Source organism: Uloborus diversus, chromosome 4, assembly GCF_026930045.1.
Source record: "Uloborus diversus isolate 005 chromosome 4, Udiv.v.3.1, whole genome shotgun sequence".
Taxonomy (NCBI): Eukaryota; Metazoa; Arthropoda; class Arachnida; order Araneae; family Uloboridae; genus Uloborus; species Uloborus diversus.
Window position 1 is genome coordinate 86158016 of NC_072734.1, and position 19035 is coordinate 86177050.

Consider the following 19035-nt stretch of genomic DNA (forward strand, 5'->3'; position numbering starts at 1 on the left):
GAAAATATGGCCAAGCTAAGTGAAAAGTTACCACTTTGTTTGGAGCAGGGGCGGATCCAGAAATATTTGTAAGGGGGGTCAAGTTTCAATGGCCAGCATTATATCTCCTACGCAAAAAAGCTTCTCTTAAGCAGGGGTGCTCATCAGCTCAAGGGTGATGCCCCCCCCCCAATGAAATAAAAACCCATTCAAATCCCCCTCCCTAAAATTTTTCAGTGGTTGAGCTAATTAGAGATAATTGTGCTTTTGAAAAAAAAATGAAAATAGCAATAGCACATTTAAACGAACCCGTCAATCCTTGAAACTGACACGTTGAGAGGAAATGTTTTACATAACGAAGCAAAAAACAGGTTAACATTGATAAAAATCTTGTAACGGGGGGGGGGGGGGGTCAGCTGACCCTTTGACCCTCCCCTAAATTTGCCCCTGGTTTGGAGTGAATTGTAAAAATGAGGGGGGGGGGGAGGCATGGTGGACTCCGAAAATGCACATTTTTTAAATAATTATTTAGTGAGGAGAAGTTGTAAAGAAACGCTTGCCGTCACTTGCTGAGAAGGCTCCGACTTTAATAAACTAAACTTGAAAAAAAAAAAGTAGAATAAAACGTAACTGAGCTGTGAAAAATTGGTAAACTACACGCAGTCTCATTTCTCCCCCAGAGATTGTTGGGGGCCCATAGCAACATGCTATGGTAGTATTTTTCGCTTTTGCAACGCCTGCGGCACTGGAATGCTTGCGTGTGAAGAGCATTTCCGGCCAAGTAATAATAATAGCAAAGGGAGGGAGGGACGCAGGGGACGGCGTCGCCCTTTGGTCCAGCAAGTTGAGTGATAAAAAGAACGAAGAACTATCCCCCAAGCTGTGCTGCTTTTTGTCCACGAGAATGAATTCTTGTGGGAAAGTTTTCCTCCCATTCTCAAATGGGGTGTTTTATGATGGACTGTCACATGGCGATTTTATGTTTTTATTTTGGCTTTTGAAAAAGGCATATGGCTAATGTAAATTTTATTTGCGTCATTCGCCTCGATAACATCTTTTAAATATGTCAGGAAAGCGATCTTATATAATTAAAAACTGAGCGTATGTATCTATGTCCGAGTTACTTTTCCCGAATGAGTGATCTGACCGTTGAACCAGGTATCGATGGATTCGTAATCTTCCCGTCTTTATGTTTGGCTATTTAACATAATCCTTCGATAATAATTAGCGGAGATATAAATTAAAAACTATTAATTATGTCACTTAGATTTCGGCATAACATCGCTATTTTTCGAAGGCTTTCCTCCATTCAAATTATTATTCAGTGCTTCATCTCAACTTTCAGCAACAATGCTTCTATTAAAATTTATTGCGGTGAAGCATAGACTCGGTGAAGGAAGAGCATCACTGAGCGAAAGATCTGTTGCCATTTTTGTTTCTCAAATATTAAACAAGTAAAATTCTTGCTTTTGTTTCAAAGGCTTTTCTTATAATCGGAAGATTTAAAATGTTTACTTTTTGGTTATTTTTCCGCAATCTGCCGAAAATTTTTTACTGATTTTATTTATTTTTTGTTCGAACCTGATTGTTGAACACGCGTCTCTGAACATAACTTTTATTTTCGAGGTAGATCGTTCAAAGCCGGGCGACGCAGCTAGTAGAAAATAAAAATCTGAAGGGAAAATTACCTCTCTTTATATTGGTTTAATACTCATTTTTCTAAATTATCCTTACCATGCAGTTTTCCAACGAAGAAACCAAATCAAATTGGTTATTGAGATAGACAAGAAATAAAATGTCATGTAGCAAAGACATTTTATTTCTTGCTATATGACATTAGCTCCCATAAAATTCCCACCTACAATAATTTTGATTGTAGTAAGTATATTTTGATCTGATGTTTCATCGCTGAATTTCTCAATCATCAAGGGTGATTTCAAATAAAAGTATTTAGTGGCTGAGTCAGGTGTTTTTAAACTTTTCCAATTCGCGGCACCCATATTGAAGAAATAGTGGCGCACACAAGGTCCAGAGGGTCCGAACCCCTTCCATGGTCCTTGAGGATTTAATAAATGAAAAAAATATAATTTATTTGCTTTTTCTTCCCCTACAAAATCGAATTATATATGTGAACACAAATTCTTCTATAATGAAGATTTTGCTTCGCTGTTTTTAATTTTTAACCATGAGAAAAGAAAACAAGATTTATTCTTGTGCTTTGTGGTATTTTAATTTTGTATTTCTTATTCATAAATTTATTTTTAAACTAATGCTAAGTAATTGTTCATTATATTTTTTAAAAAATGTTTTTGTTCCCGACAATCGAATATGTTTGGATGTGTGTTGGAGCATGATATGAAAATGGTGCAGCAACGAACCTGGACCGCCCCCCGCCCCTTTGAGGAATTCCTATGCGCGCCACTGGCATGGCACACTGAAGTCCATCTCTTATGCACATATATATTGATACTATGGGCACTTCGGGGTGCGGCACCCTTCGCCTCTTCCTGCCACACCCAGTTAGGAAACCCGTGGAGAGTGGACTGAGGGATAATTTAACTAAGTGAATTAAATTGTTTTGAAAATGTGATTACTTTTGTTAAATTTACTATGTTATTTGGGGAGTAGCAACACTAATGCGCAAAATTTGGGTAATTTTATGATTTTTAACTATGGATTGGCGGTTCTAATGTCATTTTCAACACTGAATCCAAAAATAACCATCATATTTTCTCATCATCCTAGGATTTTTCACAAAGCTTAAACTTCAAAATATGCAAAAAAAAAAAAAAAAAAATAAATAAATAAATAAAAATTGATTTGAAATATATTTTTAAAATATGCTTGGCTCATACTATCCATCATTAAACTTAAATAACGGTGCCATTTGAACAGCCCATAATTTATAATCAAAATTACCGAAAAAAAGAGCCAAAATTTCTTGAATTTTTAAAATTAATTAACAACATTAACTAGTGTTAGAGGACTTTTGTGCTTCTTTTGTTAGAAATTCAGACCTCAGTAAGGCTTTTGTGTCATAAAAATCAATAGAATCAACCTTAATTTTATTAAACTCTTCCCTCTCGCTCCCGTGAAAATGAGGGGCTGGGGTTTCGACCTTCGTTTCTCGCACCCGTAATATTGCCGTGCTGGGGTGTGCAATATTAACGCGACGAAACGATTAAAACCAATTCATTTCTTTTGCCGGGAATACATTTTATTTCTCTTTTCATACACCAGATAACAGCACCAGTCCATTTTAAATGTAATTGCAGATTTTAAATGTAATTGCAGAGATGCAGGAAGAAAATTCGGTGCTACTGTCCAGATTGTGACGTTGGCCTTTGTATGTCATCAGGGTGGCGACAGGAACTGTGAAAAAAAGTTCCCTGACTTTTCCGATTTCCTTGATTAAGTTCATCAAATTTCCCTGATTTACGTTAACAATGATAATGGTTTCCTTTCTTTGCTCTACTTGAAGTCCATTGTATGTTTGTATAAAATGCAGTATTTTAAACGTTTTAAGTTGTGTAAAGTTGTTGAACTAAAGATATATTTTAAAAAGATGCAACTTTTTAAATAAAATGGTAAAAAAAAAACATATCAAGTCAATTTTTTTGGAAAAAGAAAAAACCTACAAAAACAGTATATTAAATTTTTCTACAATTTTATATATATAAATTTAAAAAAAAATTACTTCCAGAAGCCTCTTTACATAAGAATTTTAAGAAACTATTAAAATCACTCTTAAAAACATATGTGTATTTATGATAGAACTAAACAGTAATTGAAATTATTTTGAACTAAATTTTCAAACAGTATAATGATTGTTTCAAAAATAACAAGTAATAGTGGAAGAATAGAAGTAATGTAGTTATTCTTATATAACTAATTGTGAGATATTTATGCAAAACAGATGAAACCATTTGACATCCATTCATAGGGAGCTTTTCTCTAATCAAGAACATTGGTTTTAATGAATGAATACAACATTTTAACAATAAAAAAGATAAAAGATATTTACTTAAGTACACAAGTTAACTTATTTCAAATGTTTTCAGTATGTAACGAAAAAAAAAACTTAGACTGCTTTTGTAACAAACAACTTTGAAATGCAAGGGGGGGAAAAAAAAAAACAGGAAAAAAAAAGCAATTAGTTAATTTCAAATATATATAAAAGAAGACTATAACTTGGTTTAAAGGAAATCATTTAAGTCTGAAGAAAAGAAAACCTTTATAATCTGCGGCGACAACAAATTGAGTATAACGGCAAAAAACATTGTTTTTTTTTGATTGAAAGTTCAATTTTAGCAATTAAATTAAAAACGCGGAAGAAGTAATAACTTTTAAGCTTTTATCAGTATTAATTCAAAAACCAAAGATTTCTTCTTGAAATCGTGATTACAATGGAATAAAGGCAAAGAAGCTAAGGCATTAATGAAGGCTTCCTCTTTGCCTGTATGGTTGTTTATTTTATGTAGCATTGAAAGTATGAAAGGAAATTTCAAGCTAGGTAAAATAAACAACCTTACAGACACAGAAGCAGTCTTAGAAAATTCATCCTATGGTTGATGAGTAAGATTCAATACTTTGACGTTGAGGGAAAAAAATGCACAAATATGCGGCATTGTATAATCGCACCTCATTAATTTTCTTTTTTTGTTATTTTTATTTATTTATTTATTTTTGAACAGATAATTGGTCGAAAATGCGTAGAGAATTATAGTACTTAATTTTGTAAAGCAAAAAAAAAAAAAAAAAAAATTTTTTTCTTCATAAAATCAATTTTTTCTGATTTTTTTGTTGTTTTTTCGAAATTTCCTGAACTTTTCCCTGATCTGTCGCCAACCTGCTAATGCTTTGAAATTTACCACACAAGAAAAAATTACTAATCTTTACTTATATTTCACAAAAGATTAATAGAATGATCTTTTTTAAAAGATATATTTCTTAAACTTTCATTGCTTGCTTGGACTTGCTTGTTGGCTTTTCATAAAATTTAAAATTTTTTATAATTTTAATATAAAAAATATTGAAAATTAAAAATGAGGTTGTTTCCTTCAGTTTAAAGTAGTACTTTTTATCACTGAAATTGATAGAATAAGCAAAAACAAAATAACATGGATTTTGAAAACAAGGCGTAGATGACGTCACAAATGATGCACTTTGCCGCATCTTTCTGCTGCGAATCCACGTAATGTTTATCAAGACTAGTGATGTGGATCGGGTAAATACCCAGTGGGTAGGTAAATATTTTTTTGGGTATTTACCCGGGTATTTACCCAAGGCCTGGGTAAATACCCAAAAACTGGGTATTTTACAAAAAATGCAAAAAGTGAATGGGAATTTGTTTTTTAAATCTAAATATGAAATAATTAGTAAAATTGATACATACATATGTATTACACAGTTTATAATATTTTTTATTGAAAGACTTGATGAAATTATGAAGAAAAAGGATTGATTAAATATTTTTATGCTAACATTTATGTTGTACTGTATTTATTTTTTTATTAAATTGTTTTGTTCTTTAAATTAAACATTGTAAAACAGCTGAAAGGTCTCTATTTTTTCTCCCACTCAATACATATGCTTGAAATACAATAACAAGTCAAAGTCAAAATATCAAAATGAAATAAGCGAACTAAGGACTGATACGTTATCACGGGATAGACCAGCCACTTCGTTCGCAAGGTCCATTCTTCAGAACATCTCTGTTTTGTTCCTTTCTATTTTTGAATTTTAAATGTGTCTGTATATTTTGTGTGTGCGTGCGTGTCTATTATATATATATATCCGTGGATGGCTAATTATCGAAACTTGTTTTCCTAATTAGTCGAGGCGCTATTAGTTTTAGGTTTGAGCTCTTGTTTATTGTTTATAGTTTAGCATGTGGTGCATTTGCCCAATGTTACTCTACATTGCATGTACTGGAGCTTAAACATTCTCTTTTAGTTCATAGTTAAAATTTTGGTCTTCTGACCATATTTAATGAATCCTCCACGGTTGATGAGCTCTGGATTCACACTTTATCATTTCCTATTTAATAGCTATTTGCAATTTTCCTTTTTATTATTATTTTTATATAATTTGTTTAATATTTGGAATTTGGCTTGCTTATTTTATAAATATATATATACATATATATGAGATGCAGAATACGCCTGAACACTTGAACTAGGTTTGGAGGAAATTTCTGCAAAAGATATAGGTAAATAAATAGTAATAATAAATTGAGCGACATTTTGTTGCATTTCGATGTCGTGCAGGGATATATTACTAGGTTATAAAAGACTAGAACCTTAAAAAATTGATGCTTGCTTTTTTTTTTTTTTTTTGTAACCAGTTAAGGTTTTTACTTTTTGTAGGATGACTTTTTATATCTGAAATTTGGCTATCAACATTGATTAGGCATATCCATCACATTTAATGTGAATATCATATTAGATTGCTAAGTTGTTTCACTCAATACTTCTTTAAATATGTGATCAAAAAGAATTTTTGGGCAAAAATTTATTGTTTTGTATAAGGTTGGTTATATACATACATTGTGAAGTACATACATAAAAGTATTTTAGTTGAATATAAATTTTTGAAATAAATACCCGGGTAAATACCCACTTTGGGTATTTACCCGGGTATATACCCTGGGTATTTACCCCTGAAAATAAATACCCGGGTATTTTACATCACTAATCAAGACGCGAATTAAAATTGCGCTCTATGCTTGCTATCAACCATATGGTTGCCAATACATGTGGGTAAAGATGCGAATTTATAATTTTGCTCCGTGAATGGCATTTCATCATTTGTGATGTCATCTGACAGAAGCATAAACATTGAAAGTGCGCCGATTTAAGTAATTTTCAAAAATATTAAACTGAAACAAATTATTTAAAAAATGGTCAGATCCTATGTTTTTAAGCATGCTCTTTCAGAAAAAAAAAACTTTTAAAATTTTGGAAACGACTGCATTGACTTTTATGACCGTTTTCTTGAAAATTATTCGATCGTTAAGGAGTTAATGAATTACAAAATATAATTTATCTTTACCTTTCACAGATAGAAAGAAAGAAATTATGTGTTGCAAAATAGTATAGAAATAATATATTTCAAAATATAATTTATTAAGCATAATTTTTTACTTTGAGGGAAAGAAAACATAATTTATGCAGGAGAAAGGAAAAAAAAAGTCTGTTGATGAAACACTGAAAGTATTGCAATGCAGTAGTAAGAATGTGTTCGTGGGGTGGGGCATAGAGATAAGATGGGCTCAGCCTGGGCCCGAAGCCGGCTCGGGCTCAAGAACCGAAAATAGGTTTCTGGCTCGGGCCAAAGTACAGATATTCAATCGCCAATCTCCATACAAATTCAAAGCAAATAAACATTTTCCTACTGTGAGAAAATGAAAGGTACATTTAAATCAGTTCAATCAATGTCAAATTTACCCCCCCCCTCCCCCCCAAAATAAATTAATTAATGCTTATTTATAGTGTTTTGTTGTGATTACTATTGCAATATGTCATACAGTAATGCATTTGAAGTGGAGCATTTTAAGAAAATTTAGAAACTTCTGTTAATGAAGAACATTTGACGTAACATTTTTCATTAACAGAGAGATCATGTCAGACTGTAGAAGGCTCTGTTTTTGATACAAGAAAGTTTCCTTCGGGCTCAGATTTCGGTTCGAGACAATATCACTAGGGCTCAGGCAGGCTCGGTTACAAATTGTTGGGCCCGGGCTCTCAAAAATGAGCCCGAACTCATCTCTAGTGGGGCAGTGATTCTAGCTCATCCTCAAAGAGAACATCAGATAAATAAATGAACATTTCATGCACTTATATTTTCAGCAGGGTGTTAGCATATTCTCCGTTACTGCAGGAACTTGATGTTACCTCATATTTTTGCTCGCTCCGCCCTCATTTAATGTTCCAAGCTTTTACCATCCTTGATATCATTTCATTCATAAGAAAGAAGTATAGTAAGTAGAAAAAGAGGAAGAATTGCATATATTTTTTGTTTTGGTTGCATTCTTTTTCTATGCATTTTTTGTCGCTCCTGAATTTATTGGGAAACCTTTAAACCTTGAAGTGGCCACTACTGAAGCACTGGCCACTAATGCTGTGTTTACCTTACTTAATTAAATCTATTTAAAAAATTACAATGAAGTGACGGCTCTAGAAACTTTTTTTGGAAAGAAGCAAGCAAATACAAAGCCTTTTCGTTTAATGTGCTTTGAACTTCCAAAATTCCAAGGAACTTCTGAAATGATAAGTTCAGGGATGGAGAACCTGCAGGTTTCAGTCTTTAGCATTCATTTACATTATTCATCTATTGAATTTCATTTTATTTTGGGTACAAAATATGTTCAATTACGTATAATTGCAGTTATAGTGCAGGATCAACAAAAATGGTAAAATCTTAGGAACCAGGAACACATTTTAGAAAAATAATTCCTTTAGAGTTGATAAGAAAAATTCGGTGTAGAGCATGAAAGTGTCGATTTAAAAATAGTACAATAAATAAAACACAATAACCTTTAACATTTTACTCTTGCTCAACTGTCAAATTTAATGTTGGCATTTCAGTATAAAAAGAACTTAACACTAGTTTACCGCTAATAAAAATCATAAATTTGTTATTGATCATTATGTGTGCTTAAAATCTGTACTAGAGCCAGACTGACGCAAGTCTAAAAGTTGCGATTTTCCGCTCATTAGTGCATTGTATGTAGAAGCCTATCCCGCATCCAGCCATGTGAACATGATTCTTTTAAAAGAATCCTTTTGAATTTTTTACCAGGGTTAAAAGAGCACATGTCCCATCCTTTGCATGTGCCAGAAAAAAAGTTTTTCCTCTTTCCTGTAAAATTACCATAATGTGACTTACGTCCTTATGGCTCTGAGGTACCACAGAAATAATGCTGTTGATAGTTAAATTGATTATTAATCATTTCAATTATGCTAAAATACTGTTATTTTGCTCTTTTAGTTACTCCAGATATCCATCCACATAACAGATTCCTGTCTCCTAAAAATAAACGAATTGCTAGAGATCGCTTCAATACAACAGAATATATGAACAATCTGGCAACACTGGACCGATGTCTTGCAATGGATGAAATTCTAGAGAAACGCAAAATCATATTTGAACCACCTATTTTGGCTGAAAATATATATGTGGACGAGTTTATTGATCTTTCTTCCGTCATTCCAAGACACCCGAAGGATAAGGTCAGTAGTGAAGAGCCTGAACACAGGAGATGTTTACTGAACATGGAAGAAAATTAGTGATATTTTATACTATGCATATTTTAAACTTAGTTGCTAAGAACTTGAAAGTTAACTTTTATTTTTCTAAAAATCTCATGGATCGATAATCTCCGAATGCTCTCGTGGAATGGGTTATTTTTGATGGAAAAGCCATAAAAACTGTTTTGTACAATAAAACTTGCAAACAAGTTCTCATACTTGTACAGAGAAAAAGTAGCCATGTCAATATTTGAGGCAAATACCGAAAGTGTTGCCTTTTCTTGGCCCAACTCTACCTGTATGAGAAAATGTAGTTTTAAAAATATTTTTTACTGCTGGGGATGCACATTTAAAAGTATATGCGTCCTAATTCTTGGCATTTATTTCTTTCTTTGCCGAAGAGTTCATTCTAAACAATATATTATACTAAGTTTGTAATATTGTTCAGTATAATTTCGATTTAACGATTTCTGCAATTTAATGATACATTTCACCAGTCCGGTTTTAACTGCACTAAATTTAACGATAACTTTTTCCAGAACCTTGACAACCCTTAAATCGGTGTTATACTATATTCATTTTCTTGTATGTTTGAAGTTGTGATAATTACATAAGATGCACAAAGTTACAGATCAAGTTTAGAAATGAAATTGTTGTTGGCTTTTTGTTATTTTTTGATGTTAATCTGTGTTACTCCTTATGTTTCTCAAAAAAGAAAACTTTTAAGTGTATATTTCCAAAGAAAATATGCTAACATTCAATTAACTGAAATTATTGTAATCATAAACCAGCATTTATGAAAGTAACATGTATTATTTGTTAAATAGTATTTTTGTTGATTTCATTGCTGTATTTCTGTAATATTGTAAATTTAAGATTAATTGAAATTCAAGAAATTACAAAGTAATAAACATACATGTTTAGATCAATGAATTATTTCCAATAGTTAAATGCTTTTCAAACTTATATCATCATACATTTTTGACCGCAACTCTCGCTTTCAAACTTGAAGAACACAGAACAGTACCGGGTGATCAGAAAATGAGTAATCATTTCAAAAATTAATAGTGCATGGAATAATTTAAGTAGATGGGTAAAAATTGACACTCATGCCTGAAATGAAATGAGGTTTCATTGTAACTATGAAGAAAAAATATCTCGAGACTTACTTGTGTTTTAACTTGTGTGTCATAATGTTGTTTTTAGTTTGTCTTATTTAGATCTGAAATGCTTATTGTGATAATCATACATTATTTTGATCTTATGAAAACCACTCATTAAAAAAAATGCAGCCTTATATATAAAACCCGTAGTTTTTTTGAAAATTAATTCTTAATAGTAAATTAAATATTTGTGTTCATCATTCTGCAGAAATTTGTTTAAAGTTATAAATTCCAAACTAAAAAATAGCCAGAGATGGATAAAAATTGTAAAATCTTCGGATCCAGGAAAAATTTTTTAGGCCCCAAATTATTTCTTTGAGTTTTTACTGAAGTGTTAAACAGCTTAGTTTTCAATTAGCTGTATGAAGATGATTCTGTTTACATAATTTCAACATAGCGCACATGGTAAGCTTCAAAAATGATGAGATCCATTTGATATACAAATTTTTATTATCAAGATTATTTTTTTGCATTTTAATGTGTTTTGTTCTCAGAAAAAGTCTTGGAGATTAAAAACTGTTTTACACAAATTGCATAGAATTTTAGTTTTGAAAAACTCGATAAGCAGGACCAGTGTGAATCACACCAAACAAGACTTTGTAAATAACTATACATTGTACGGTTAATATAATTTATATATTTTTGTTATTTTTACAATTTATTTATAGAACATTGAATGTGTCAAGTCTGAATGAAATCTAAAATGCAATACTGCATGAATCGAGTAAATCTTCCTTTTTTATCTAAGATCTGAGATATTTACCAAATAGTTATTTTATGTCTGTATAATCAAGATTTTTGTACATATTTGTATCTGTCCTTTTTATGTATAGGAAAATAAATGTTGGGTGAATCTGTTTAAATGGTCAATTTATGTTCATGCACAATTGAATAAATGCCATTAAAACATCAACAAAATAAATACTTGTTTATTTTAAACAATATCAGTAAATAAAATAAGTGCTTATTAAGTAACTCTATCAAATATTCTTAATAAAAAACAAAGCCATTTATGTTTTACACTAACATAAATAAAATTTTACGTTTATTGCAACCATTCAGCTCACAAATAAATAAATAAATCAAACAAACAATTTCATTCATGCACTGAGCAGAAAAGATAGTTATGTAGATTTATATAAACTAGTTTATTTTAGTATTCAAACTAAAAACAATCTGTTTCTCACAGGGGAAAAAAAAAGATTTTTTTCCATAAAAGATTTTGAAAACAATTTATAAAAATTAAAACATTATTACTAATTCAATGTATGACAACATTTATTTACTCTATATTAAAAGAATTAAATTTAATAATCTTATTTTTATTTTAAAGATTAATTTCAATAATGTACAACAACAGATGTTCCTATCAATGAGGAGTAATTTATCAAAAGGGAACATATCCACTTAAAAAAAAAAAAAAAAAACTCGTTTTTTAGCATTTTCTATATTTTTCGGATGAACTTAATCAAATCTATAGTTTATTAAAGGGTAAAGTTAGGCTTTTCAATCAAAAGATATCAAATCCTGACTAAATCTGTTGAACGAAAACTTTTTTTTTTTCAAAGGAACACATGTCCAAATTCTCCAAAACCCTACTTGGTGTTCTTCGAAAAGTGACAAAATATCCGCTTGGTGACAGGTGATTTTTCGTATGATTCATGGAGAAGACAAATGTTGTTACCATATAAAGAGAGCACTCACAGCCTTCTTCTGCAAACATGTCATCAACTAAGCTCTGAGGACCATGAAGTCGAAGGAGAATGTATTGACGAGAGAAGACATTGATATACAGGTCTAGTTTGATCAGTAACTAGGTTTTAACATGTTAAACTATTTTTTTCTCTTAAAAAATATAGTCCACCTTTATTACTTTATAATGTTTAAAAAAAGAAAGATTTTTTTCAGGGTCGAGAATTTTACAAAAAACAAAATAGTGATATCTTCCTGATTTTTTTTGTTTGAAAATTTCTTACTCTGGGACTCGGGACATTTTTTCAAAATGGGATCCCTTATGATAGATTAGTCCTCAACTATTTCAACTGTTGAAAATCAGTCTGGCATGGCAAGATTTAACCTAACTTTCTCCTTCCAAAATAGTCTTGGTGGGAGACTACCAAAATCCAAGGATCTTTAGGTTCATCTAAGTAATGAGAATTGTTAAGAAAGTTTTTATTATTAGTTTTTTCTCTTGAAAAACTAGAATTTAATCCAAAGCACTTTAAGACTGGGTAACAGGTATCACAAAATGCTGATATAATCAACTGTCACAGCTAATTTTATATCTCCCAGAAAAATTGTCCTTGAATAAAAGTAGAAGGACAACTTGTTTTACATTTCAAAATTTGAACTAGAACCATATAATTAAAACTCATTGGGGCCAGGCCCGTGCCAAGCCTGATCGAAGCCGTCATGCAAATGTCTTTTGAGCGACTTTATGCAGTGGCGTTTGGCGAAAATCTATTTAACACCTGGAATGAGGTTTTGTAGACATATGACGTAGAAAAAAATATGTTTGGAATTTAATTTATTGAAAAAACAATGTGTAAAGATGTGTATTTAATTTTGGATTAAGTGTACGTTTTTACTTAATACCTCGAAGTAATTTCGAGTTCAGTAGCTCCTCTGATATGCTAATGCGTTTTGGAAAAAGAAAATATTTAAATATCAAAGTTTATTCGATGTTCTAAATATCTCTCTAATCTCTATAATTGATGAATAACTATTCAAACTTTAATGTCTGTTAAAACATGACAATAGGGTACTCATTATATTTCTAAATTGAAGTATTGAGGATATCCCACTTTAAAATCTGAAAGCCCCTTTCCGGTAAAACCAATAATTCTGAAATATGGAAGGCATTGAATATGATGTCTAAAATAACTAGAGAATCCAAAGCTCTTTTTTGACACACAAATAGCTAAAGAAAATGGGGGAGGGGGGAATCGAGTAATTTGGTCAAGCTGTTACTTTTTGGAACTAAAAACTTAACCAAAATTGATGTCTACAAAAAACAAATATTATGCACGAGTAAAATATATGCAAATGGACTTACAGTACTTTTTATGAATAATAGCATGAAATAGTCGAATTACCACGAATAATAATTAAAAATCATAAAAAGACATTGTACAAATTATTATACAACATATTCACCTCAAGATCCAAAATAGAAAATGTCTTGAGATTCAAATGCTCAGCCTTGTGTGCTTTAGACCAGTCGTCAGGAGTTACAAAAGTAGTGAAGCTACTGTAGCACCTACACTTTTTAGTATGTAGTTTGTAGTGTGGTGCAAGACTAAAAAAATAGAGTAGCGTGTAGTTCAATACAAAAAAAAAAATATTTTGGAGCGATTTCTGGAAACTACCTTTAAATTAAGTTTAAAAAAAATATTTTATCAACAGTGTAAGAAAGGGGACGGTGTGCAGATCCAGACCCCCCAGGTTGAAATTCAAAATTAATTAATTATATCCTACAAACATCAGTTCCTATAAAATTAATTCCAATATGGAAAATTGAAGTTTTTCTCCTCTGTTTCAAAGATGTTTTCCTCACCTAATCAATTTTATGTGCATGCATACCGTTGTAAAATTTAAATCAAATTATGACTGCTTCTATTTACATTTTTCAAATAGTTGAATTGTAAAAATTTGAATCTTTCAACTTTTTAATCCTTTTTTTGCAGTGAATATTCATAAAAATAGTTTAAAAAAGAAAAGAAAGAATTGATCATTCTAAGTAATATTCCATGTTTAAAAGAGCTGACTTATTAATCTGAGAAACTTTTCGAATTTTTTGTTCAATCGTCAAACTGTGTATGTGTATGCTTTTTATTTATACATTTTTTAAAAAGTAGCAAAGAAGCGATTACATTTCAAAAGTAGTTTGTAGTCATTACATTTAAAAAAAAAAAAGAGTAGTTGACTACATTGGTATAAAGTAGTTGTAGTTGTAAGTTCGCAACAACAATAACGAAAAAAAAAGTTTTTCCAACCACTTCTTTAGACACACTGAAACAGCATTTTAGGGTTCCACATTAGGAACAAAAATGCTGTCGTTTCTGATGCCCCTTGGAGCACTCAAGGTAATGGATAACAAAGACGTTAATCCGTTTTTGAGGCTAATCTACGCGGCATCCGTTTAACTGAGCCCCATTTAGGTGGAAGTCCAACTTTTGCTCAGACATAAGACAGGTAGCACAATTCAGATTTATTACAATCCAAGGAAAAATCAGAAGAACATACAGGGCAGTAGGCGGGGATCGAACCAGCGCCTCTCTCCTTGCAAGCAGGTGCTGAGCAATACCGCTCGGCCACGGAGGCCCCACAAAAATGCTAATGTATGCAATAATTGTTATCACGTTATTTTCATTGTAAAAGATGGCACTTTTGAATAGCATGTTTAGATTCAACAAGGCAATAATTTTTCTTTTTATATAGGTAGCGAGAGGATTACTTGTTTCAATGAGCAGTGTAATTTCACCGCTACCATTAAACATAATCAGAGCCTCATGAACGCACGGTCTGGCACCACAATTTTAGGGGCACCAAAATGGGGTACATTTCGTTATTTCTTCTCTTTTTTGAAAACTTTCCCATGAAAAATGTGTACATTATCTTCTGAGGAGGCACCAAATTTTGTCAGGGCATCGCTTTGGGTTTTTCTTACCCTGGATATATTTAAATGTTAATTTTTATTTTTTTGGTTGAAGAGATTCTTCCACTTGGAACACTTTTGATTGGTAGAGCTTGGCGCCTTTTTGACTCTGGCGCTGTAGTGCGCCGCACGACCTTGCACATAGGGACGGCGCGGCCCTGATTGGGGCTTGCCTCAGTTCAGCTTGTCTGTAATATAAGTTAAAAAGATCTAGAATTGATAAAATAACCAATTTTCAACTCTTAAGAATAAGAAACTTTTAAATTAATACCATTTCTTTTTCAAGAAGAATAGTTAATTACTGCTGACATTTCAGTACAGTGTGAATGTGTATTGAAATTTTTGAAAATAATTATACTAATTACAGGCTCATATTTTTATAGCATTTAGAAACATCTTATTGAAATCCCAATACATAAAAGCAGTAGCAAAATTGTTGATAAATAATATTGGTTGATTCTTCGAAATAAAAGCGGAGGGGGTGCACATGAATGAAGTTATTTTGTATAGAAAGGTGTTTTCTAGCAATAGTGTGGAGAAAAACCGACATACATCAAAGCAAGTAAAACTACTATTATGCACAGAGTTTTACATATTATAAGGTAAGACAAAAGTATTTATAGCTATCTCTATTTATTGTGCAAAATTAACCAATGTGATTACAGTACGAAGATGAGTCATCCAGAACCAGATATTTAGTTCAAATGAATTCAATTCATATTCATATATAATTACTATTTGATGAGTAAACAATTTTGAAAACACTTTCTCAAATTCAGTCATAATTTTCACATATGGTGTGATTCATAAATATTATCTTAATGTAAGTGATAATAACAATATAAACAGAGGGAAAATGATTTCAATACAATACAGAAGGCAGCTGAAGTTACAATTACAAGCACATTACAACTATTGTATGTAATTCTCCTTGATCACATCTCCGATGATATTCTAGTTTAAGTAATTAATACATAAAAAATGGATTTTAAACATAGAATATAATTTAAAGTAAACCTCAAAAAACAATTCTTGAAAACAGCATGAGAATTAAATTTTAAAGAATGAATATGAAATATTTTTGCACATATACATGTTTTTAAATTGTTCAAAACCAAAAAATTAAATAATAAAAATATATATACTGTACAGTGTATATACATATATACATGCATAAAATACATGCTCCTATCATTTTGAATAAACTAAGTTAAGAAACTGTAATTGATCGGTAAACTAATTTAACATAGTTGCCACTCCATTCTGGGAATAAAATTCCCTATATGAATATGCCGGATTATAAACAAGCTAACACTGATACTTAAAAAAGAACATTGATATCCTGATATTTTCATCACAGAGGGGGAAATATATACATATAAATAAATAAATTAACAGGAAATAAAGAAGAATTTATTGTAACTGAAATAATAGCATGGCAATTGAATTTATTTAACTTCTTATTCAAAAAAAAAAAAAAAAAAAAAAACCTTTTTACAACTTACTATTTGGACCTTATGAGATAAAAAATGCAAAAGTATGCAGAACATAAAATATTGATCACTTGTTTCATGCTAGCATAAAATTCAAGACTCATATAAACTAAACAATTTTTTTGCTTTCAGGATAGAGTTTTACTTAAACAAACAAAAAAAAAAGAGGGTAAAATAAACTTATCATTTTCAATTTTATTTATGATCTAAAAAATATTACTATAATAATTATTATTTAATTATTTGGTAGTTTATACACTTGGACATTGATTTTTTGCAACTTCAATTTAAAAAAAAAATATATATATAATTCCATGTATTTTCCAGGTTAATGAAGAATTTTTCAAAATTCCCTGGATTTTCCCATTTTTGATTTTGAAATTTCCTGTATTTTTCCTGTTTCTTCAGGTTTTCCTGTGGTGAAGCAACTCTGTTTAATAACTAAATACCAAATTGTTTACAATAAAATTGTACAAGAAAAAACGTTTGAATCAATGATAATTAATCAATGTATAACATGGCAATTCAACCATATTTAAAACCAAAAAAAAAAAAAAAAAATCGTTTCATCTCAAAAACCTAACAACCCTGGTAAACAGCAATGTGTCAAAAAAACATTTTCTCTGGGACAAGTATCCCAGTTGGGCCTGGATCTATTAATTTTGGCTCCCTCTGCAAAAGAATCTGCAGGGCCCCTTTTCAAGAGGCCAGTCGTTTTGCATTTTTGATATTTCTTGCTCCCCTCCCTCCCCATTTTTCTTTTCTATTTTGTGGGCAGCTGGACAACTTAAGGATGTCCCTCCGCACTGCAGGTGTGCAGATCTGAACCTGATCCCAGTGAAAAGAGTAGGAATTACTTCATATTTATTCAATCTAAGGCCAGGGATCTTAATATATAAAATTTATTTAATAAACTAATTCATGTAATTTCAACATTCAATGCAGAACATTTCTAAGTATTACTCAGTTTTAAAAACTTATTTTTCTCAGAGGAAACAACTAGTAATCAAATGTTATATGTCAGTAATAATTTTACGTGTACACACAGGAACTGAATTTTCAAGGAAAAGTGATGCCCCCCCCCCCCAACCAAAAAGTATCTAATGTTCATTTTTTGGGCATGTTTCTGGCTAGTTCACAAGTACTTGTTCAAATGTACAGATATCTCACATAGGGTGTTTACCAGAAAAGAAATTGGTGGGAGGGGGGGGGGGGGGGGTTAATTGCCGACAAAAATTCTAGAACTAAGGTTAAAATTGTCAATTACTCAAGAGAAACTTTTGGAGCAATTAAAGGCTAAGTAAGCTGAGTGGATTTGTCACTGACTATAATCATTATTCTTGCTATAATTTGAAATTGTATTAGTTTAATTTGCATGGATTGAAGTTTGATATAAAAATTATGCATTTCAAACTAAAATCAAGAGTGCTTCTGATAGTTATGCCTTTTATGATCTAACAAGTCTATTAAAAAAATTTCCATTGTTTGCCATGATTCGAAAGATAGTAAAGATTATCATTACAGGTAAAACCTACAGAACTTAAGCCTAATGACTCAATTTCATCCTTACTTAGAGCATGGTTTACATTTAATCCTTGCAAGGGATAGAAAAATTGATTTAAGCTTAGTTTTGATGATCTTTCTGTAGTACCTTGCTATGCAAAATTCATAGAAGAAGGGGGAAAAAAAGAATTCTGGTGAGTTATCTGATCTGCAGCTTTTAAAGTTTGTATTTTAAATTAAATATTTTTGATACATTAATTATCTTATCACATTTGTGGCTCTCCACAAAACATATCCTACATCTAAAAGCCTTTCTTCTTGAATCATTTTACCTCATCAAAAGGTCTTGAAACTACTGATTTTCCCCTATTCTACCATATTGCAAGAACTTTTTTTCTTTGTTTTTGTTCTCAAATTTTTGGTTTATGTTTTAATTAGGTAAAACTGCAAACATGATTTAATTATGACTTATGCAAGCTTACTGCAGAATTTAGTGGATTTATCAGACAAAGGACTATTTTGTGTACGCAAGATATTCTAGAAATCTAGAATATGTTTTTAAAAATTGGTGAAACCTACCAACCTTAACACTTGTGGAATTGTTTTCTGTCTTGCAGCTAACAAGTAACAGTTGCATCAAATAACACTGAGAGCATGACAATTAGTAACTAGAGTGCAGGAAATATATTAATAAAAAAATGAAAGAGCTTAAAACAAAACATACTAAGTTACTAGAATTTCTTTTTTTTTTAATTTGCTTACTCTTTCATTTCTTGCAAACCTTGCATAATTCATACTTAACTAATTTCATATAGTATACAATCTTTAAAGAAGCACAGAAAAACTGAAAAATGTATAGGAGCAAATCTTCTTTTGTAGAGCTTTTATGTAAATTAAGCCCTGATGTAAGTATTTAAAATGATGGTTACAACCATATATATATATATATATATATATATATATATATATATATATATATATATATATAT